Genomic DNA, 24,544 nt, shown 5'->3' with positions numbered 1-24,544 from the left:
ATGAGAAAATTCGAGTAATGAACAGCGAGATACTCAGCCTTCTTTCTCAAACCTTGTCCCAGAAAGACCCTACTACCAAATAGCAAGTAAACATATGCTGCCCTCCCCTGCAGGCAGGAGATTGGAAGCTTTTTCTCAAGAGAAAACACCTCTACATACTGACATTTGAAGCCTCCAACACAAGAAAGCAGTGAAGGAAATCCCATTATGATAGTTCTGCAGTAGATCTAGAGAGTAATAACCCCAACTGGAGCAGGAGAGTTGGAGGGTTCTGAGAGGGAGATTGCCAGGAAAACAGTGGAGTAGAAAGATATTTGATATATTTGAGTATTTGGAAAATAATAATAGGTCCTTGACAGGCCCAAATAAGCATTTGTATAGATTCACAGAAAACTGTGCAACTGAAAATAACAAGGCAAGTATTAACACTTGGAAAAATAAAAAGTTGTTCAAGAAAGGAAATATAATCATAGTATACTACCTGGCTCAACCCTGCATAATATTTGCATGCATTTTTGTTATATAAATAGTGACTAATGATTTGACCAAAAATTGGGAGGCTAGAGGACGGAGTAAGTGAAGTTAGAAGTTGTTGGATAACTTAATTCTCATCTACCATAACAAGAAATTAATTTAGTTTACGTTGGAAGTGATACTTCAAATTAGTGAGAAAGAAAGGTATATTTAATAAGCAGTGCTGGAATTTCCAAATGTAATCTATTAAAAATAAAAATTAGACTCAATATAAAATCCATATTTAAATAATTAAAGTACAGATATTCCTCAACTTATGATGGTATTATGTTCTAATAAACCCATCATAAGTTGAAAATGTTATATGCCAAAAATGCTTTTAAGGGCTGGGTATGGTGGCTTAGTCCTGTAATCCCAGTACTTTATAAGGCTGAAGTGGGAGGATTGCTTGCAGCCAGGGGTTCAAAACCAGCCTGGTCAGCATAGTGATATCCAGTCTCCACAGAAATTTTAAAAAGTAGCCAAGCATGGTGGTACGTATGTAGTCTTAGCTACTTGGGGTGCTGAGGTGAGAGGATCACTTGAAGCCAGGAGTTTGAGGTTATGGTGAGCTATGATTGTGCCACTACATTCTAACCTGGGTGACAGAGAAAGACCCTGTCTCAAAAAAAAAAAAAAAAAAAAAAAAAGAAAGAAAAAGAAAAGCATTTAATATACCTAACCTACTGAACATCATAGCTTAATCTATCCTGCCTTAAATGTGCTCAGAACACTTACATTAGCTTGCAGTTGGGCAAAATCACTGAATATAAAGCCCATTTTATAATAAAGTATTGAATATCATGTAATCTATTAAATACTGTACTGAAGTACAGTTTCTACTGAAGGTGTATTGCTTTCACAGCATCATAAAGTCATAAAATTATAAGGTAGTTATTATTAATTTGAACATCATCAGGTGAGGACTGTCTGTAATAAACATTTTACGATAAGGATTTTAAAAATAACCTTGGAATAGAAACAGCCTTCCTAAGCAAGAGACAAGCTGCAAAGCCATAAAGAAAAATGATGGACAGATTTGACTTCAAAAGAGTGAAAAACTTAGAAGTAATAAGAAACAAAATAAACAAAAGCAACAAACTTGGAAGAAAATATGTGCAACATATTTAAGAAATAATGGATTAATACTATTTAGCTACATATATACTTTTTATTAACAGTAGTCCTATTTCGTTCTTTTCAATCTATCTTATATTGTGAATGTGATAGTATCTGCAGTATTTGTAGTTCTGATTCTACTTTTTATTGTTTCTGTTAACTGTTGTGCATGGTAGCTTGTTTCCTTGTGTTTTAATTGCAAGTTCATGTTCATTAAAACCTCATATGTGAGAACTCTTTGAAACTTTGGCTGGATGTAGTGGCTCACACCTGTAATCCCAGCAGTTTGGGAGGCCGAGATGGGCAGATCACTTGAGGTCAGGAGTTTGAGACTAGCCTGGGCAACCTGGCGAACCCCCATCTCTATTAAAAATACAAAAATTAGCTGGGCATGGTGGCATACGCTTGTAATCCCAGCTACTCAGGAAGCTGAGGCAGGAGAAAAGCTTGAACCTGGGAGGTGAAGGTTGCAGTGAGCCACGATCGTACCACTACACTGCAGCCTGGATGACACAGTGAGACTCTGTCTCAAAAAAACAAAAAACAAAAAACAAAACTTTGACTCAAAGATCCTTTTCCTGAAAGTTTACTTTACTAACTAAATGCCTCAGAGCATTACCAACCCAGAATCACTTTGAAGGATATTTATGTGTGAGGTTTTCTTATGCTACACAGATTTGTGGATTCTGGTTCCAAACCTGCCTGAGGGCTGAACTTGTAGATAGCAATTTTCCCCCTTCATTTCTCCCCAGTGTCCAAATTGCTTACCCATTATTAGTCTTGCAAATCTGATCATGTCACTTTCCTCTACTTAAAAACATATATATAATATATAGTCATATATATGTGGTATACATATATATGTATATATGATATATACATGATATAATGATGTACCCAAAGACATACATAATGGAGTCTGGCAATGATAGATGTCCTATATGATATGTATCATATATCTGATATAATTTTTTTAAAGGATTGTTTCCTTCCTTCCTTCCTTCCTTCCTTCCTTCCTTCCTTCCTTCCTTCCTTCCTTCCTTCCTTCCTTCCTTCCTTCCTCTCTTCCTTTCTTGTTTTTTAAGAGACAGGGTCTCCCTGTGTTGGCTAGGCTGCAGTGCAGTGGAGCAATCATAGCTCACTGCAGCCTTGACCTCCTGGGCTCAAGTGATCCTCCCAGCTCAGCCTCTCAAGTAGCTGGGACTACAGGCACACGCCACCATACCCAGCTAATTAAAAAAATTATTTTTGTAGAGACAAGGTCTCACTATGTTGCCCAGGCTGGTCTTGAAGTCCTAGGCTCAAACAATTCTACTGCCTCGGTCTCCCAAACTGCTGAGATTAGAAGCATGAACCACCACACTAGGCCTTAAAAACCTATAAACCAACTCATTTGTCTGGTCTCAGCTTGAATATTACTTCCTCATAAGTACCTCCTCTAACTGCCTGTCCTGAAACTAAGTCAGATTTCCAATGCATGTTCTTACACCTCCTGGTACTTCTTCTCATAGCATTCATGACACTTGAATTCAATTATTTGTGTAATTATATTTCAGTGACTCTCTTCATCACTGGCTGTAAAGTTACCGTTGTTGGAACTTTGTCAACAACCTTCACTGCTATATGTCTAACATCTAACTTAGGGCCTGGTGCATATTTGTTGAATGAATACAAAAATAAATTAATAGTTTGGGAAATATTACCATGGAACAAATTTAGTTCCCAGCTCTGCAATGTTCTCGCTATATAAATGTATCTAAATTATTTAATGTCTCAAAGTCTTGTTCACTTATAAAATAGAATTAGTAATACCCGCCTCATACGGTTGTTATGAGGGTAACAAATGATGTACCCAAAGACTTACATAATGGAGCCTGGCAATGATACATGCCCAATAAGTGGTAGCTTTTATTATTATTTGCCAGATATGCCTCCTAAGTTCTGCAGAGTTGTGCCAACCAGTTTTTTGCACATATGCACTTTTAGCATACTCCTGTAGCATTTCAGATACAGAATAATGTAAAGAGTTTTCAGCCCTTGATGAGTCACTATATAAAGATAATAATTAATGGATTATTCCAGAAATTGTCATTTAAAAGTGATATAGACTTAAAACTAGGTAAAATTTACTTTTTGAAAATAAGCCAACGTGATGGTTTCACTGAGGTATACATATGTCAAAATTTATTAAGTTGTACATTTTAAGTATATGCAGCTCATTATTATGTGTAGCTTCCAAGTTTGTTGCTTATGTTTAGTTTATTTCTTGTCTCTCCTGAGTTTTTTGTTGTGGTCAAATCTGTTCATCATTTTCCTTTATGGCTTTTGCAGTTAGTGTCTTGATATGCAAACAATTGTACACATTTAATGTCTATATCTTTATGAGTTTGGACATGTGCATACCCTATGATACTATCACCACAACCAAAGTACTAAACGTATCCATCACCTCCAGAATTTTTCTTATGTTTTTTAAAATCTGCTTTGTTTTAAATAAGAAAAATATTAAGCCACCACCATGTAGAATGAACTACATGAATTAGTTCTACTATTTAGGAGGAAGTTTGATCTTTTATTTTTTTTTTTAACCAAAAAGATCTATTTCCATTATTTGGCTTCAACTTGAGGAGGACAGTTTGTTTTTCAGATGGGTTTTTCTCTTTGAGATTTGCTCTGCGGTTTGACAAATGTCGATGCCATCACTGCTTAAACTCCACTCCTCAAATGTAAATATTTGCTGAAGGTTAATCTTGCTTTGATAGCACAAAAGCAAACTTTCTACATTTCAAAGTTGGCAGGTGCTTTTCACAGTGCTGCCCTGAAAAATCTGCATAATGCCAGTATTTTTTTTTTTTTAAGCTGGTATCCTTCATAGATTGGATACTGGTGAACTTGAGCCTTTTTCTGAAGAGTGACTACTTAAGCATACAATTGATGAATTAGGAGTATACACATATGACTCAATAGTCTGTATTTCTGCTATTGTTTTTAAGGCAGCAACAATCTGTATTCTTTATTTATTAAGACTCATTGAATACACTCAACTTGGGTTAGCCAGCCCAAAGACCCATGAATAAAACCCCAGGGCATAGAACTAAAAGTTGATCAAGAGCAGGTGCTGCTTTCATGAATCTGGTGAAGAACTTTGAGATATAGTGGTCTAGTTTTTGTTGCCCCCAAAGCTGACCCTAATGCAAGAACTTGGGATGTCAGTAGTTTTTTTAGGAATTGATTCCAGGAAGCATAAATCAGGAAGTAGAGGAAATGGAGAGGGAAGGGAAAAATGTTAATTGAAAAAATGTGTTAATGAGTAAGTTTCTGCTGTGAGAAACCGGGCTCCATCTCACTAGGGATGCTGTCAGGACACTGAAGGAAGAAGCTTCAAAATTGTCTCACCATGGAATAGAGAAGCTAGAGTATTTATCCACATACTCCTATCTTCATTGTTTGAAAGATGCCCCTGAGAATTAGGGGCATCTGTCCCTTTACCCCACCCCTTTGTGGACTGAGCAAACTCTTGTGAGCTGAAGAAAGTCCTAGATGAAGACACAAAGAGACATCAGCCACTGAGATAGAGCTGCAGGTAAACTCAGAGGTTGGACAAGGGGATATGTCTGGAGCATAAACACCACAGGCTGCATGGAAGGTTTAGGATCTTTGATGTGACAGACTATCAGTGCAATGTGTTATTGAATGTGTAGTGGCATGGTTAAAGCAATGGGTTTATAAACTCTGAAGGAGTCCTTCACCATTTTTTTCCCCCAGAATGAAAATTGGTGAAATGCACAATTGGCTAGTCAACTCAGTTGTTTGGTATCCAGTAGACCACTGGTTTTCAGACCATGGTTTCCAGTCCTGCAACATCAGCATCACCTAAAATTAGTTAGGAATGAAATGAATAGGGGCCCACCACAGCCCTATTGACTCAGGAACTCTGGAGTGGGACTCAAAAATCTGTGCCAAGCCCTCCAAGAAATCTTGATACGCACTGAAGTTTGAGAACGATTGGTATAGACAAAACACTGTACTGTGAGATGTAACTTTATCCCAACCACAGGGTAGTTAATTGTGTGTAAAGAGAACTGTTTGGTTTCTGGTCTTAGCTGGGTGTGAATATGGACAAATTACTTTATATTTAGAAATCATTTCCAATCTGTAAAATGAGAAGTTTGGATTAGTGTACTGCTGTTTCAAACTTTTTTAAGAAGTGGAATACCTACCTTCTTCCAAAGAAATTTTACTTGAAATATCAACCCTTATATACTGAAATGTCAGTATATAAGAGAATAAAAACAGAGCTCCAACATCATTAATCATCAGAGAAATGCACATCAAAACTACAATGAGATACCATCGTACACCAGTCAGAATGGCAATTATTAAAGAACAATGGATGTTGGGGAGGCTGTGCAGAAAAGGAAACACTTATACACTGTTAGTGGGAATGCAAACTAATTCAGCCACTGTGGAAAGCAGTTTAGAGGTTTCTCAAAGAACTTAAAACAGAACTACCATTCGACCCATCAGTCCCACTACTGGGTATATACCCAAAGGAAAGTGATTCATTCTATTGAAAAGACATGTGAACTTGTATGTTCATTTCAACACTACTCACAATAGCAAAGACATGGAATCAACCTATGTGCCCATCAACAGTGGATTGGATAAAGCAAATGTGGTACATATACACCATGGAATACTACACAGCCATAAAAAATAACAAAATCATGTCCTTTGCAGCAACATGGATGGACCTGGAGATCATTATCCTAAGAACTGCATGTTATCACTTATAAGTGGGAGATAAAGATTGAATACACATAAACATAAAGATGGGAACAGTAGACACTCAGGACTACCAGATGAGGGAGGCAGCGGGGCATGGGCTTAAAAACCACCTGTTTGGTACTATGTTCACTACCTGGTGACCGGATCATTTGTACCTCAAACTTTAGCATCACACAATATACCCCTATGACAAACCTGCACATTTACCCCTTAATCTATAATACAAGTGGAAACTACAAAACAACAAAAAACAAAAAACAAAACAAAAAAACCAGAGCTGTTGGTTGGGTATAGTGGCCCAGTATCCTGTCTTCTTACCTTCCCTAAGGTAAGAAGGTGCATGGCTTCCCATGCACCACTATGGATCTTCAGGGTTTTAAGAAGTATAGTTTGAGAACCACTGCAGTAGAAGATCAGGGTCCTTCTACAATATGACCTGAAACAGCAGGCAGACTTAACCACTATTTACTTGATGATGATGACATTAACATAGACCTGGGATCACAAACCTTGGGTTCAAGGCCCTGGCTGTACCCCTACTAGCAGGACAACCATGGACAAATCATGTAGTCTCCGTGGCCTTAAGCATCCTCATTTATTAAATGACATTGACTCTGATTCTTGTCAAACCTGTCTTAGAGGGCTGTTGAGAGGATCAAATGAAATCATGCATGTGACCATAGTTTATAAAATGCTAAGTCTTGTTTAGTTGAAAGGGATTATTGTGGAAGAAATTATCCTTCCAGGTAGTTTTCCTTTGTAACTGGTGCCAAAGATAGGTAGAGATAAGAGTGTAAGTAGTTAAATGGTGTGTAGTTTCTCCCTTATCTTAGAGGGATGCAAATATAATTTTCCTTTTTAATTAAAAACCTGTTTACCATGATGAGTCACTTAAGCAGAGACTTGAGTTAACCGGTTGAATCATTCTACAAAGCTTGTAAAAGTAATGTTTGAGTAATACTGTCTAAAGAGATCATTTTTCTTAACTATTTTCTGCCTACATACTAATAATTTGAACATATTTTGGCATATGTTGACCTTAGTGTTTGCAGCTGCTTGCATACGCAGAAAAAATTTAGTATAACATTAATTCATATTTATTTAATTTATTTTTCTGTCAGATAAGTCTTCTGGGAGTGACTCATTCATCCACCACAGAGATGCCTGAGAAATACCAAACAGTATGTTTTATGGCTGTATTTTGCCATCAGGGAAGTTATAAATAATTCCTTGTGGAACTTTTGGAAGACAATCTAGTAGGAACACCAAATGTAGTCACTACAGTTAGCTAGTAGTCAGGTTTAAGACCTATTTATTTCCAAACCCTCAGGATGGCAGAGGGTTCAGATAATATCTGAAAACTGTCATCCTAAGAAACAGATATTTGCCAGTAACTCTCAATGGCCACATTGAGGTCACCTGGACCTAGCAACTTTTTGTGAGTGTGTCACTTTGCATTTGCTCAATGCATTCTTATCACTACCTAGATCTTCAACCTAACACCGTCGTACTCCAGTCAAAACTCTCTGAGTGGGAATCAACACAGACTTGACAAAGATTTTCCTATGACTACCCCATATCTGGGTGGAGGGGCTGTCAACATTTCTGAACCTTGGAGCTAGCTAGGAAGACACGGAACAAGCTTCCTGTAAGTGTGCTCATTCACTCATTCAAAAAAGAGACAGATACCCAGGACTTACCATTTATAAGGCACTGTGCTGGCCACAGTGGACAAAACAGGCCTTTGCTAAGACCCATAGAATATGGAGGAGTCAGCAGACAGGAATTGGGGGTGGGGAGGCAAAGAAGCATGGAGGGGAACAGAGAGTGCTTCCAGCAGAGAGAACAGCACTTGGAAAGGCCCAGAAAAGAATGAATGGCATATTCTGAAGACTGAAGAGAGACCACAATAGATAAAGTACAGGGAGCCACAGGGGTAGTGAGGTGAGCTGGTGCCAGATGCTGGAGGACCTTGTCATCGTGGGCTCCCTTTTCCTCATTTCTTTAAAGCTAGGACTGGTGCAGAGCAGTGCTTCCCAACTGCTCCGTGGAATCCAATGGGGTCCACCTAGGGGCCTCAGAGGGCCTTGGGGAATATAGGTGGGAAGGGAATGGATCTGGGATCCAAATTCTGCCTCAATAAGAACAGCGTTGCTAATATTCATTTCAAATGTTGGGGATCTGAGTAAGATCACATTGGAAGACAGGGCTCTGTGGATTAAAAAATGATTGCAAGCCACGAGGTCCCCTCTGGCTCTGACATCCTTGGATAATAGTATTCCATGCTGATCCCTCAGAGACTATGCTATCTGGGTTACTGGGTCCTTCAGCTTATTATCTCCTAAGGAGGAGCCCATTCCTGGCTGAAAACACTCAGTGTTGTGGTGTGAGCAAAGGTCCCGGGACTCTCTAGCCTGTTTTTCACAGAACTTTCAGAAATGGTCCCTGAAATTTCACTTCCCCACTTTCACTGTTCATCTCTTCATGTCAGCAGGAGAGAATACCTTCCGGCAGGACTCATACCTGCCTTCATGAGGAGCAAATGTGTCATGATGCTGAGTCCCTGCTGACTGTGAACATAGAGCTTTGTAGCACATCCACCTCCAGGCTGAAGGGAGTTAGACGAGCATGGGTAGCAACTTCTCCTAAAGTGAGAGCTCTCTCTCTGACATACTGTTAGAGGCTCAGCAAATATCAGCAGAATTATCTGCTTTCTGTTTCTCCCCAGCTCCTTGTCCTCCAGACGCTGGCTTCCTAGACCAGCACAGCCTGTTTTAGCTTCTCTCTTACCTGACTCCCCTGGACTTGACTTCTTGCCTCCTTGACTTCTGGACATTGCCTCAAGATCAGTCTCCTGTTCTGAAACTCAACCTTTGCTTACATACACATGCAATCTGTAGACTGTCTCTGCACAGATGGATTGAGGCCCTGGTTCCTCTGATGCAGAACAGCCTGGCCATCTGCCCAAACCCTCACAGACAGTGGTCCTAGTTTAGGGTATCAGTTTGGACACTACTTGACAGCTCTGCTGTCCCCAGCCGCTCCCAGCTGCAGCCACTAGATGCCTTCCAGCAGGAGACGCAGGCTTCCTCATTTCCTCCTGTGCATCCTGACATAAGCAGTGCTTTTCAATGTTTAATGTCAAAAGACTCACCTGGGGATCTGGCCAAAATGATAGGTCTGGGGTAGGGCCAGAGAGCCTGCAGGTCTAAGGCGTTCCCAGGGGATATCAATGTTCATTAACTCCACTTTGAGTAATAAGAAAGAGAATGTGTATAGACTAGCAGCCTCAGCCTCACCTGGGGATGGGATCTGGAATTAGGCTCTCGTTTTTCACTTATTAGTACACATTTATTAAACACTCTTTCTCCTGTAGCAGTTGCTATGCTGCTAAGACCCATTCTTTGCTTTCAGAGAGCTTACAATCTAACAGAATAATATTTTGAGCGTATATACTTTCTATAGCTTAATTCTCACAAGATCCCTATGAAATCATGATTAGTGCCATTTTATACATAAGGAAACAGTCTTAGAGAAGTTAAGAGATTTGTGAAAGGTTACACTAATAGGAAATGACAGCCTGGATTCCAGTTAAAACCTTGCTTTGGCTCTGGGCCTTCATGCTTTCTATGATATCTCATGTACCTTTTTCTTGATATTTTTGTGCTGCCCAAATCCATGCAGTTGGGTTTCTGCCTGTTTCCTCGCCTAACACTTTAGTTGTGGATTAGGTTGAGCTCTGCTCTAATCCTCTTCCCCCAGTCTTGCTAGAGATCAGGGACCCAGCTCTTTCCAGTCTTTCCTCACCTACCCATCCCCTGTGGGGTCTTCCTTTAGATAGTCCAGTTGCCTGGAAACACAAACCATTGCTCCATGTTGCAAAATACCTTCTAGGAACTAGTCAGGGAAATGTTCCCTTCCCTCTATAACTCACCCTCATGGGCCTTTAGAGCTGCACACTCAGCATCAGGCCCTTCAAAACATAAATAAGCTATGTATTAGGCATAGTGAACAAAGAAAGAAGTGACACTGATTTATGCAGCATTCATTCTCCAGCCTCTTAACCCAGGACAGTACACTAATGATCCAGACACCCTTTTCCTAGGGATGGATGTAGCAGCTAGTGAGCTCCTGAAGTGACTTGTCCCAAACCCTATCTCAGCTGTGCTAGTCTCTCTGCCAGGGCTCTAAGGAGAGCAGAAAGGGTGGGATAGATTCTGGAGGAGTCATCTTCACAGGATAAATGTTATACAGACCATAAGCAGCTCGCTCTGTGGTCATGGCTCTGACTTCTCCTAGTGCCCGCACTTTCTTTTCCCCTGCCCTGCTAAGCAGGACCTGCTTCTCAAGCAAGCAAGGAACTTACTTTCTGTTGGCTCCCTTACTTATTTAGTTTTCCTGGAGGGTAGGGAAAAGGAGAAATGTTTGCTATGGCCTCAACTATTTTATCTTAGAATGGCAGAATTTAGAAATAGTTAGGAATTGGGAAATGTATAATTGCCAGTTCTCACCAAACATTGCAACATTTTCTGTTGCTCAATACAAACCATTCTACCCCAAGACACTCAGTGTGACTTTTAGTGGGAAATCTTCAATAAAATTCTATAAACTATACTCAGGCTGATACTTTCTTTCACATTCTAATCTCCCAGGAAAGATGATCATAAAGCAGATACTAGGTAAATCTTCTGTGGATGGTATGTCATTTTGAATGATGCTTCCTGCTTGTATATATGTTTCTGCCCTCCTCGCGCACACCCAACAGACAGTAATACCTATCCTGCACAAACCCAAGTTTGCCGTGGACCTTCAGACCCTGTAGCTTCATGTCAGCTGGATGCTCTGATCCCACCCTCTCCAATCTTCTTCCCCACCTCTGTCTGCATTGTTGAGGCTGAGCATATACTACTCAGCAGCCTGCTGGAGGAGTTACATGATTAGACTGTTTTAACCACATCATAGTTAAAACAGTGCTCTGTAAGTCACTGAGACTCCATTTGCACTAACCTGCACTCAGACAAAATGTAAACATGTTCATGGGCGGCAGTGTGGTGGCCTGTGGTTTCCCTTAATTCAAAGTTAAAGTCCCATTCAGGGTTTCCCATGGTTTCTTTGCAAGTCCCAGAATTGTTATTTGTTTACTCTGAACATGAAGGTGGCTGATGGAAGTTCAACCTGACTAACCACAGCATCCTGTAGTCAGCGCACAGATGATTGGAGCTTACGTAGAGTTTACATGCATCTTGAAAACTTCTGAGTGTTATTTGAGCTAGTGCCTTAAGAAGTAACCAGGAGTAAAATCTCAAAGCTTTGCATCAATATTTTCTTTTTGGGACTCCACTCAAGTATAAAAAGTCTTGTGGTCAAACTCTATAATTTTTGAGCTGCAGGGTTGACTGTACAATTTTGGCAATTTCCAGGCATTTTTCTGTGGAAAATTACTTTGAACCCAGTAACAGATACTTAGTAGTATTGATAGAATTGACCACAAGTTTTTTAAAAATAGTAAACTTAAAGAAACAAAAAGGGAAGTAAATTAGTACATTTTAGATGTTTTAAAAATGAATTAAAGTACTAATATAAAGCATAAACTATATCTTTACCTGCTTTCAAGTCCACATGCTATTTCTTGTCTTAGAAATTTGTAAATGATCTTAATGTAGGAAGTATCTGACTGAAGACTGTGCAAGCTGGCAGCTGCTAGACTACTAAAATCTTGAATTTTACTGTTGGTGAATATCAGCCGGCAACATGTACTTGATATTCTATTTAAGGCTATTGGCACACCAGAAGATAATCTAGGACTCAGCACATTTCCCAAACACTCATCAATTATTTATTCATTCTACAAATATATCCAGTGCCTACTATGTGTCAGAAACTGCTCTGGATTTTAAGCCTTAAAATGATGAAAAAGACAGTGTTTCTGCCTGCATGGAACTTATATTCTAGTGGAGGCTCAAATGTTTGTTAGTTGAGTAAGTGAACAAATGAAGGAGGGTGGCAAGAGGGAGGAGGCTGGGACTGGGCTGGATTGTGGTGAAAGCAACCAATGTTCCATGATAATGCCTGAGGGCTTAGTCAGAGCCACAAGGTCAGGTCCAAATGTTTAAGCCAGCGTGGGGACCTTACTATTCTCTCCACACTCAGAGGCCTACAAGAAAGCCCTGTCTTCACATTCAAGTGTTTGCTTGGGAAGTCATTGCTATTTTCACCTCCATCCTCCCTTTTGCATGCACTTGTTCCTTAATGTTGGCGTCAGTTACAGTCCTACTCCCTGTCAGCTGGTCTCTCCTCTCTGTCAGGCTCTTTGGATTGATATTTCTTTGGCCTGGCTGTGGTTTCCCCTCCTTGCCTTTGTCCCTAAATACTCTCCTTGGGATTCCTTCTTATCTTTATCTACTACTTCCCACAGCTAATGGCCAGCTGTATCCCAATCTGAGCACAGCTATAGTTTCTGGTTTGAAGCCTTAGATACTCCCTGACCTAATGGGAAATCAGATGTCAGGGAGTGGGACTTAGCAGCAGCAGTTTCCAGACAGTGATGGCTCTCAGATCCAGGCAGGCAGCAAGGCTGAGGTTGCAGGGGTTAATCTAATTTGGAATAGGACCACAACTGGGAGGAGGAGGTTGACAGGAGAAAGTCAATGGGTCAGGGATTTAAGACAGGTTCTCTGCCCTGGCAGAATAATTAAAGTGCAGAGCAAATAGTAAGATCCAGTCTTATAGATGCTTGAGCATGGCCAAGGTTGGGGCAAGGCTGTAATTTTCTGCACAGGGGTGGGCTCCAAGCTCAGTTTTTGTTAGCACTAGCCATTCCAGACCCCATGACTGGGAGTCCGAGATCATTGATCTGGCAGTCTCCTTACACCTGAGACTCACAGAGAAGACTGGCTAAAAGAACAGACTTTGAGAGGAGACAGACTAGGGTGTGAATTTCTTCACCTCTCTGATCCTTAGTGTCCTCATCTGTAAAATGGGAGTGGTAACACCTACCTTATAGGGATGTGGTAAAGATTCAATAAATTTGGTATAACTATCAGAACTCTTTAAAACAGAAGGCAGATAAATGAGTCTTTGAGCACCTAGGGCTCTCTATGAGGCCCAACTAAGTGGCAGAGATGGCCAGGGCCCCAATGCTGGTGTGGCTGGCTCTGCTGCCAATGGCAGGGTCTAGCACAGTCATTCAGGTAGAGCTGTTCAAGAGCAACAACACCCAGTGGGTGTGCTCTCCCACTGGATTCTGGGGAGTGGTTGGATGTTGGCTCATTCATCTCTGCCACATGCTCATGTGTATGTAGTCATCTTATATTTGTCTTGGCTCCACTGTGAGCACATAAACTCTCTGGGTACTGAATCTACTTCCTTTAATCTCAAAATCGTTGACCAAAAATTGAAAATGGACGTATATATAGCTCCTGTCCTCCTGTCCCTGAGTCCATTCCACATACTTAAGCTCTTTCATTCTTCTGCTCAGAAATCTTCAGTTGCTTCTTATGTTTAACTGTACCATTGCTGGACTTTCCAGGCCTTTTATAATCTGATTTTAACATGTCTGGCCATTCAGCTCCCTTCGCTTCCTAACACTCCCCTTCTTTGTCCCACTGGAACCTGTATCTCTCAATCACGGCTTGCTCCTCCCAGCTCTGGTGCCTTCACCTCCAGTTGTCCCTGTTATTCCTCTTTTAAAAATCCTCCTCTTTCTTCAACCTGGCTCAAGTCTCACCTTTCCCTTTTTTGACTCTTGGAATTCTTATTGGTCTACATCTCTCTGAACTCCTGTGATACTTCATATTTTAGAATCTATAAGACGCTCTAAACTGAAGATAAACCATTACTTTACATAACATTAGAAAAACACTTTAAGTTAAACTGGAAATTGTAGAATGCAAAACACATCCTTATTTCAGAAATGTTAAGCTGTACAAAAGATGTGCATCTTAGAATCAGTGAAATATGGTAACTAGCGTGCATATTATTCATAATTAATAGGTGTTATCACTGTTTCAGAGTTGCCTGTTTATTTCTCTGACTCTCCCACTAGAATGTATACTTCATGAGGACAGACTTCATGCCTGGTTCATTCGCTCTTGTATCCCTCAGCATGCAGCACCCTGCCTGGCACTCAATAAATAATTGGATAAATGGATTTCTAAAGTGATTGAAGAGTTCATTGAAGGCAGGGATTATGCATTGAACTCTTACATGTCTCCTACAGTACACTTATTTTAAAAATTGAGATATAACATGCATTTAGTAAAGTGCCCAAATCTTAAGTGTGCAGCCTAAATCTTTTTATATATGTACACGTCTGCATTATCATCACGCAAATGAAGATGTAGAACGTTTTCCTGTGGTACCTTTCCCAGTGCTGAGGAATAGGAGATACACATCATGATTTATCAATACTTATTGATTGATTAAATAGGCTTTAGCAACCCCTGTATACCTCAGTTGCAACTCACTATTTTTCCTAGTTTAATGGCTCTTAAACTGTTGTACATGCCAGAATCCCCTGGAAGGCTTATAGAAGCACAGACTGCTTGGCCTCACCCCCAGAGTTAGAATGTCTGTGGTAGAGCCTGATAATCTGCTTTTCTAACATGTTCCCAGGTGATGCTGATGCTGCCCCTGTGGGGTGGAATATTAAATGTCTTCTGGGTATTAAATATCTTCCAAATGAGGTGCTCACTCTAGGCAGGGGTTCTGTATCTTTACTTTGCCATGGACAGTCTGGGAAGTTTAGTAAAACCCATGCATTCCTTCTGAGAATAATGTTTCTAAATGAAATAAAATAAAATACCCAGGATTACATAGAAAATCAATTATATTTAAATCATCATTCAAAATTTTTAAAGTTATTTTTAAAAATTTAGTATTTAAAATATCTGCAACAAGCCAACTGTAGTGTTAAATAAAAAATTCTATTGGTAATAAAGTTGCATCTACTGATAATACTACTGTGGGTTGTTGCTTACATTTATAATGGAAGGAAATGCTAAATTTCAAATAGGCATTGATGAAAATAAAGAACCTAGGTTAGGAATCCTTGCCCTGCTGCAATCTTAAATGAAATGATGTGCCCTTTGCATTTGATGAAGTTCTCAAAAATTCAATTCAGTGCAGTGTCCCTCATGCAGAGACATTGATGCTGAACATTCAGAGAGGAATAAGACACTGTCTCTTCCCTTATTCATGAAACTTCCATTTTGGAGAGTGAAGGCCAAAATAAAAACAATAATTAAAGTGGAGTGTTACATATGCAGAAATACAAGAATGCACAAAGCATGTAAGTAGAAGATGAAATGATTTATGTTAGAGCATGAGAGAGAGGGATGAGATCTCAGTTAGCTAGAATCCAGTTGAATGGAAGTTGTGGCAGCAGACTGTTACATTGGTGGTCCCTGATGAAACATGCTTCCAGATATTCAGGTCCTTCCACATTGATACTGAACTTGGCCACAAAACCTGCTTTGGCCAAATGAACATTAGCAAGCATGACATAAACACTTGCACATTGAGGCTTGACTCTTGCAATGCTTGGGATCCAGCAGCCATGTGAAAAGCTTAGGCTAAATTACTGAATGAGAGGACATATGGGGAAAGGCCCAGGAGGAGAGACCATCTTGGGGGTTCCACCCTCAGCTGAGCCCTCAGCTGAATGCAGCCACATAAGAAATCCCAAGTAGTGAGTGCAGCAGCAGGACCACCCAACCCACGGAATCGTGAGAAATGATAAATCATCATTTTAACCACTGCATTTTGGAGTGGTTTGCAGCAAGCACACCAATAGATAACTGAAACAGTTGTTTTAAGTTTCTTTAACATTTTTCCTTTTCCGTTTGTCTTTTAAAGATGCAGAGGGTAACACAATCTGAAATAGAGATTTTTCTGCAAACAAGCACAATTTTCAGAAAACCTACTAGTATTTCATACATTTAAACCCTATAAGATATATGACTAGATAATTGATATGAAAATTATGACAGGTAAATTTAAATGCTGATCTTCAGAGAATGACTATCTTAAAAATCATAAACTCTTAAAACCTGGGATTTTGAGCTAGAAGAGATCTTGGAATCTATGTAGCCTGACTTCTTATTTTTAGAGATAAGGACACCGAGGCAGGAGAGGTTAAAAGACCTATTCAAGGCCACACAGAATGTTGTTAGCAGGGTCCAGAAGAGAAGACAAATCTCCTGACTTCAAATTCAGTATCTTTTAATAAATACAAAATATTAGCCATGCATGGTGGTGCATGCTTGTAGTTCCAGCTACTCTGGAGGCTGAGGTGGGAGGAATGCTTGAGTTCAGGAGATCAAAGCTGCAGTAAGCTATGATCACACCACTTTCCTGCAGCCTGGGTGACAGAGCGAGACCCTGTCTTAAATAGATAGATAGGTAGATAGATAGATAGTAATTTATACATTACCATGATCTCATTTACATTTTTACTATAGGCAAGTAAATATTTTTATTCATCCTTTCCAATTTTTATTGATGGAAAATCTGAGATTCAGAGTTGAAGAGACCTGCTGATTTTTACATAAGACCAGAACTAGATTTTTGGCCATATGACCCCCTGGTCCAGGGTTTTTTACTTACGTTGCCTGTGATATTCAATATAAAAAGCAAGGAAGTAAACTATTTTTGAAAGAGAATCAACAGCAAACCCTAATCTGATTCATCTTTGAATTCTTCATAGCAATATACCATATATAATGGTCATTCAATAAATATTTATAATATGAAATAAGTACATGAATGAGTAATTGAGTAAACAAGGGATGGAACAAAATTATGTTTTATGTGTATGTTTCATGTGCACCAGGCACTTCATCCTTGTAGTGTATGGTTAATCAAGGTTCCTCTGGCCAGGCATAGTGGCTCACGCCTATAATACCAGCACTTTGGAAGGCCAAGGAAGGTGGATCACTTGAGGTCAGGAGTTCAAGAACAGCCTGGCCAACATGGTGAGGTCCTGTCTCCACTAAAAATACAAAAATTAGCTGGGCCTGGTGGTGCACGCCTGTAATTCCAACTACTTGGGAGGCTGAGCCAAGAAAATCGCTTGAATCTGGGAGGTAGAGGTTGCAGTGAGCCAAGATCACACCACTGCACTCCAAAAAAAAAAAAAAAAGAAAAGAAAGAAAGAAACAAAGGAACAAAGGTCCTTCTGTCCTTCTGTACTTGAAAAGAACAGGGGATAAAACCCCAGTCAGTAGCAATGATAACATTTTGTAATTATTGTGCTTTGAATTCTAAAGCAGAGTAACTAACACAGAGGTAAGATCGTTCAACATGACTCTCTTATCCTGTATACAATAACTCACAGGTGCCTCTCTGGATGTGGCACCATGGTAGGAAGGAGGTGATGGGAGAACTTGCTACTGAAACAATGAGAAACAGAGCTGACTGCCTCTTCTCCCAAGTGGGAAAACTGAGGTAGAGAAAGTTACCCAGTCAGCTTTAAGCAGCCCTTTCCAAAAGAAATATAATATAAGCCTCATATTTAATTTAAAATATTCTAGTAGCCACACTAGGAAGTAAAAAGAAACAGATGAAATTAATTTTGATAACATTTCATTTAATTTAATATATTCAAAATTTCATTTCAACATGTAATCAATACAAAATTATTGATGAGGGGTGTGTGTGTGTGTATTTTATACTTACAATATATCTCAATCTAGACTAGTCACTAGCCCCAGGGGACTGGTGGCTACCATTTTAAACAGCACAGGCTGTGTATCCTTGGGTAAGTAACTAAACCCTCATATAACTCAACTTCTCATCTGTAACCACTGAGAGCTGCTTAGATAATTACATGAAATAATGGGTATACACGAATTTAGTCTAGCTCCCGGCGGGTAGGAAGCACTCAAATAGTAGTAGCTGTAATAGTCTACCAGGATCTCACTCTGTCACCCAAGTGTTCAACCCCATTCTGGATTATTTTAAAAAGTTAGTAAGAGTCCCTACACAGATTACTGTTTTCTCTTCTGTAGTAGGTGCAGAGGGGCTCTTAGGTAAGATGAATTTCAAAGATTAAATAAATAAAACTAAAAGGTCATGGGTTATGACATTATAACTAGCCTTCTTCTACCAGAGAGACTCTCTTATAAGATGGTCTTTGTTTTTTTTTTTTTTTTTTTTTTTTTTTTTTTGAGACAGGGTTTTGCTCTGTCACCCAGGCTGGAAAGTTTAGTGGCATGATCATGGCTCACTGTAGCCTTGACCTCCCAGACTCAAGCGATCCTCCCACCTCAGTCTCCTGGGTAGCCGGGACCACAGGCATATGCCACCATGTCCAGCTATTTTTTATTTTTATTTTTATTTTTTGTAGAGAACAGTTCTCACTATGCTGCCCAGGCTGGTCTCAAACTCCTGGGCTCAAGCAGTCTTCCTGCCTCAGCGTCCCAAAGTCTTGGGATTACAGGCATGAGCCACCATACCCAGCCATTCTAACCATTTAAAAATGTACAGGTCTGTGGTATGAAGTACACTCACATTGTTCTGCAACGTGCAGGCAGAACATCTCCAGAACTTTCTCATTGTCCCACACTGAGACTCTATATCCATTAAACAGTAACTCCCTAATACCTTCTCCTCTCTAGCCCCTGGTAACAACTATTCTACTTTCTGTCTCTTTGCTTTTGACTATTCTAGGTACTTCATATAAGTGGAGGTCTTCTATTTTTTGAAGTAATATTTGTTTTGTCATTAAACATTAAAATAACAAAATCTGTTCTAAAACACTTATAGAGGAAACCTAGAGGTTTTTTAAAAAGAGCGTTGACAGTCACAGATGAAAGACATTGAAGTAATAAGTAATGATGACGACACATACATATCTGAGGGAGGTGATCACTACAAAAGTTGTTCTTTACTTTTTCTTTTGCTTTCCTTATTTTTCATGTATTGAGAAGGAGTCTCACTCTGTCACCCAGGCTGGAGGGCAGTGGTGTGATCTCGGCTCACTGCAACCTCTGCCTCCCAGGTTCAAGTGATTCTCCTGCCTCAGCCTCTCAAGTAGCTGGGATTACAGGCGTGCACCACCACACCTGGCTATTTTTTTGTACTTTTGGTAGAGATGGGGTTTTACCATGTTGTCTAGGGTGGTCTTGAACTCCTGAGCTCAAGCAATCCACCAGCCTTGGCTTCCCAAAGTGCTGGGATTACAGGAATGAGTCACTGTGCCTGGCCAGTTTTTCTTTACTTTTTAAAGGAAGGCCATATGAAAATACATACACATGGTTACAAATTATAATATATGAGATTGTTGCTCATAAAGATGATAAATAATGATGCCATAGTCTTCACGAATATATGAAATACCTCTGGTATAGTAGATCCCTGGGTTCTAACCTTGACTTTGTCATTTGCCATTTGGCCTCGGTTTAAGGGCCTGATCCTCTCATGTGCCTCCTATCTTCATCTGTAAAATGCAGACAGTAATAGCTGCCCTTCCTACATCGTAGGGTTGAGTGAAGATCAAACAAGATAATCAAAGTGAAAGGGCTTTGAAAAATACAAAGAGCTGTAGAAGTTCAAGGCATTATTAAAGACTGTGGAGAGATTGCTAACACAATTTGATTCAAGGCCAAAGTTTTGTACTTTTGAAAGTTAAAAGGATATTCAGCATTTACAAATTATTTAAAAAACCAAATTCTTGCTTTGGTGACCCAGTACCATGACTAAAGTGTGTTTTATATGCTGTACATTTGATACCTAACTGGTATAAGTCATCTAACCACATTACCATGCCAGATATAATTATATAGCATTTTAGCAATATCTACAATTTCTGGTGGTTAAGAAGTTATAAATTTACATAGCTTAAAGACAAAGTCATGTCTTTAAGAGAAAGGTTCTTTTACTTTTTCATTGTGGCAAAAGTGCCGCTCTTTGTAACATGCATACTATGAGAGATCTGCTTGTCAATGCAATTTATCAAGTATTTATTTAGTGCGTATTGTGTATAAGTCATTTTGGGTAGAGATGAGGTGGGGAGAAGGATGGAAGTGGTAAGAAGAAATACAAGAGAAAGAAGGGGTCCCTGAGGTGGGTGAGCTTTAAAACTAGTCAGGAGTGGCAGATCCTGTGACAAGTAACTATAAAGACAGGATGAAATCAATGTCAAGAAAATGCTTGAGGAATACACCATGGGAATTGGAGAAGTTGCAAGGATTAATTTATTCAGTCTAGGAGGGCGAATCTTGTGACATTTGTCCTAGGCCTTGATGCATAAGAAGGATTCCTTGGGTCAGAAATAGAGGGGAGGATATTTCAAGCTTGAAGGAACCACACCTAGCCTATGCTACCAATGAATATTTACTTACTAACTAGCTGATAAAACTAAACAATTTAGCAATTTGCCTGTGACTCTACAAAGTCACTGTTGGATCGTGTTAGGGGTTAAATTTCAGATTCTCATTTAAAAGCACCAGCCTTCCACCATTCCAAGAAGGCAGCTCAGAGAGTGGTCATACATAATTCTGCAAACAATATTCCATTTTGTTCAGTTCCATAGAGCTACAAGAATCTCATCCTTGTTCAGACAGGGGTTCTCAACTTAAATAAGTCTACCTACAAAACTCTTCCAAGCCCATGCCCCACCTGCAGTTTTCTAAGCTCACTTCTACTCCTGTCCCAGTTAGTTTTCACAGATCCAGCACCAACTTTTACATGTAGGTTTAGTTTTTTCCAGGATTACACTTCTGCTTTCCAGTATATTAATTACAGTCACATACACTGAAGGAGGGGAACGATAAAAGCTTAAATTCAAATGTAACCAAGGTAGATCTTGAAGGAGGGCTATAAGTTAGGTCAGATGGAAGGGGTGACAGAAAACTGGGGTACAGAGAGGCAGGCAGAGGCATGGAGATTATTCTTTCCAAAAACTATAATAACTCTCTTCCAACCATTATCACACCATTAGCTAACATGAATTGAGAGCTTACCTTGGGCCAGGCAATGTGCTATATGTGTTATGTGTTATCTCCTTGGCATGGGGCAGGTAATATGACTACTTCTATTTTATAGAAGAACAATCACTAACAGAAGTGACTTAGGCTGGGTGCAGTGGCTCACGCCCGTAATCCCAACACTTAGAGACGCTGAGGTGGGCAGATTGCTTCAGCTCAAGAGGTCAACATTGTGAAACCACATCTCTACCAAGAATACAATAATTAGCTGGGCGTGGTGGTATATGCTTGTAGTCCCAGCTACCTGGAAGGCTGAGGTGGGAGGACGGCTTGAGCTTGGGAGGTTGAGGCTGCAGTGAGCTGTGTTTGTGCCACTGCCTCGGCAGCAAAGTGAGACCCTGCCAACAAAGGAAGGAAGGAGGGAAGGAGGGAAGGAGGGAAGGAGGGAAGGAAGGAAGGAGGGAAGGGAGGGAGGGAGGGAGGCAGGAAGGAGACTTGTCCAAAGTCACCCAGCGAAAGAAGGAAATTTAACTGACTTGTCCAAAGTCACCCAGCGAGTTCTGTGGTAGAGCCAGGAGATGCACCAAAGTCTGTGCATTTAACCTTACACCATGGTATCCCTACCATCTTGCCTTCCCTTTCTTTTTCTTTTTTTTTTTGAGACGGAGTCTCGCTCTGTTGCCCAGGCTGGAGTGCAGTGGCCGGATCTCAGCTCACTGCAAGCTCCGCCTCTCGGGTTTACGCCATTCTACGGCCTCAGCCTCCCGAGTAGCTGGGACTACAGGCGCCTGCCACGTCGCCTGGCTAGTTTTTTGTATTTTTTAGTAGAGACGGGGTTTCACCGTGTTAGCCAAGATGGTCTCGATATCCTGACCTCGTGATCCGCCGGTCTCGGCCTCCCAAAGTGCTGGGATTACAGGCTTGAGCCACCACGCCCGGCCCTTGCCTTCCCTTTCAGTGTCAACCTAGAATTCTGTGAAGTTTAAGTGTCACTTATATGCAAACCATTTTGAAGGGTTCCTATGGGATAAGTGGAACAGGCCACTGCCGACTTGATATGATCATGTTAACCAAGGCTTATTCAGCACTCTATATGTGCAAGGCATTGTGCTAAACATGTGCATCTTCTTTTAATCTTCACAGTAGGCCTGAGAGAGCAGTGCAATTATTTTCTCTCTAACAAATGAGCAAACTAAAGCACAGGGAGGTTGAGTAATTGGTCTAAGGTCCTATTAGAAATGGACATTTCTAACAGCATTTGGACCTTGGCCAAGACCTCTAAGGTTTAGTCTCTGAGTTATACAAAATTTAGATGAATTGGGAGCCATAACAAGACCCTGCCTTAAAATTTCTCCCCACTTGCCTGCCCCACAACCTGAAGCGAGTATCCTGTGACCCTCTCTAGCATTTAGGCATTGCTATTTGTTTCCAGGGGAGGAGTGATACTGGGAACAGCATATATTTAGTTCCTTCAAAGCCCTATGCTAGGTGATGCAAGGCACCCAGAGGTGAGCAAGACCCAGTGTCTGCCCTCCAGATCTAGAGAGGGGCAGGAAGGGTATAACCAAGACAGGTGCAATCAACAATAAAAGCGAAGTACCAAAAGCATCTGAGGTCATGCTACTCCCCTGCCTAAAATCATTTGCTAGCAGCCATCACCAACAGGACACAGCCTGCTTCCCTAGGCAAGGCAGGTACAACCACTCCTCCAACATCTGCCCACCTACCTCCTTAGCTTCATCTCTGCCTCATTGTCCCAAATCCTGTGTAATAGCCATGACATATAACAGGCATCTCCATGTCTCTGCCTGCCTCTCTGCACCCAGTGTTCTGTCACCCCTTCAATCTGACCTAATTTGTAGCCCTCCTTCAAGGCCTACCTTGGTCACATTTGTTTTGTTTTTAAGTTTTTATTGTCCGCCTCCTTCAGTGTAGTGACTCTGCAACACTTTGTAAACCTATTATAACACTTACCCTAAAATGAAATTATTTACAGATTTGTCTCTTCAAAGGCAAGACCAGTGGCTTATTCCTCTTTTGCATGTGGAGTGCTCACCCAGCACAGGGACATACCAGGTTCTCAAAGGCTGAATGAAAGCCAGAATATACATCTCTGCACAGTGCCAGGACTCTTGGTCCAGGCTAGCAGCCTGCACTGGGCACTACATGAGGTCCTTGAGGGTAAGTATTTGTAAGTTTGGGAGAAGGAAGACCTTTGGAAGAACCAAAGGCAGACCTGGGCCACCCTCAGTTGAATGGACAACACTAGTCCAGGAGATGATAAGGAAAAAGGCTCTAAGGTTCACCTGCTGAGGTTTGCCTGGGCTGGCCCCATCATGGGTAACTTGTAAAATGGGCCGTGATACATTTTCTAAATTATTTTATTTATTTATTTATTTTTTGGGATGGAGTCTTGCTCTGTCACCCAGGCTGGAGTGCAGTGGTGCGATCTTGGCTCACTGCAGCCTCCGCCTCTCGGGTTCAAGCGAGTCTCCTGCCTCAGCTTCCTAAGTAGCTGGGACGGCGGGCGCTCACCACCACACCCGGCTAATTTTTCTTTTTTCCTAATTAGAACAGAGTTTTGCTCTGTTGGCCGGGCTGGTCCCGAACTCCTGACCTCAGGTTATCCACCTGCCTCGGCCTCCCAAAATGCTGGGATTACAGGCGTGAGCCACCGCGCCCGACCACAATATTGTATTTACTGTATTGTATTGTCTGCCTCCCTGCCAGACAGCGTCTTCTAGGAGCTTACCAGTCCTCTGTGCATACCCTAGTAGGTAGCTCAGGCAGTACATGACACCCTCACCTTTCTGTAGGTATTATTCTATTTTAAAGCATCACTTCATTTAGTCCTCTCAACAACCCGTAAGCCTTTATTGTTTTTTCCCCCTTCTATTTCACACGTGAGGAAATTGACATCCCGAAGGTTAAGGCAACTTACCCCATGACCCGGCTCCATACCCTCCGCGCCCCTTTCCCTGCGCGGTGGCTGTCCCCTCTCTGAGTGCCGGGGCTCCTATTGCTCCACGCTCTCGGGCTCCAAGGCCCCCTAACGCGCCGTGATAAAAATAATAATAACAATAACGACAGTGCTGCTTTATTTGCACAGAAAACAAGTTGTTTCGGGGCAAGGTACACTTGAGAAGGAGGCTAGGAACGGGAGAGAAGCAGCAGGCGGGGGCGGAGGGCGAAGAGAG

General features: G+C 40.9%; 1 protein-coding gene across 4 annotated transcripts in view; it reads left to right on the top strand.

Moving 5' to 3' along the window:
• SYTL2 (synaptotagmin like 2) overlaps window positions 1-24,544 on the top strand; it is a 161,740-nt gene that overhangs the window by 16,276 nt on the left and 120,920 nt on the right. The gene's annotated exons all lie outside the window — the stretch shown is intronic.

This window comes from Macaca thibetana, chromosome 14, assembly GCF_024542745.1.
Source record: "Macaca thibetana thibetana isolate TM-01 chromosome 14, ASM2454274v1, whole genome shotgun sequence".
NCBI lineage: Eukaryota > Metazoa > Chordata > Mammalia > Primates > Cercopithecidae > Macaca > Macaca thibetana.
The sequence above is the reverse complement of the archived record's forward strand: the minus strand, read 5'-3'. Positions and strand labels throughout refer to the sequence as shown.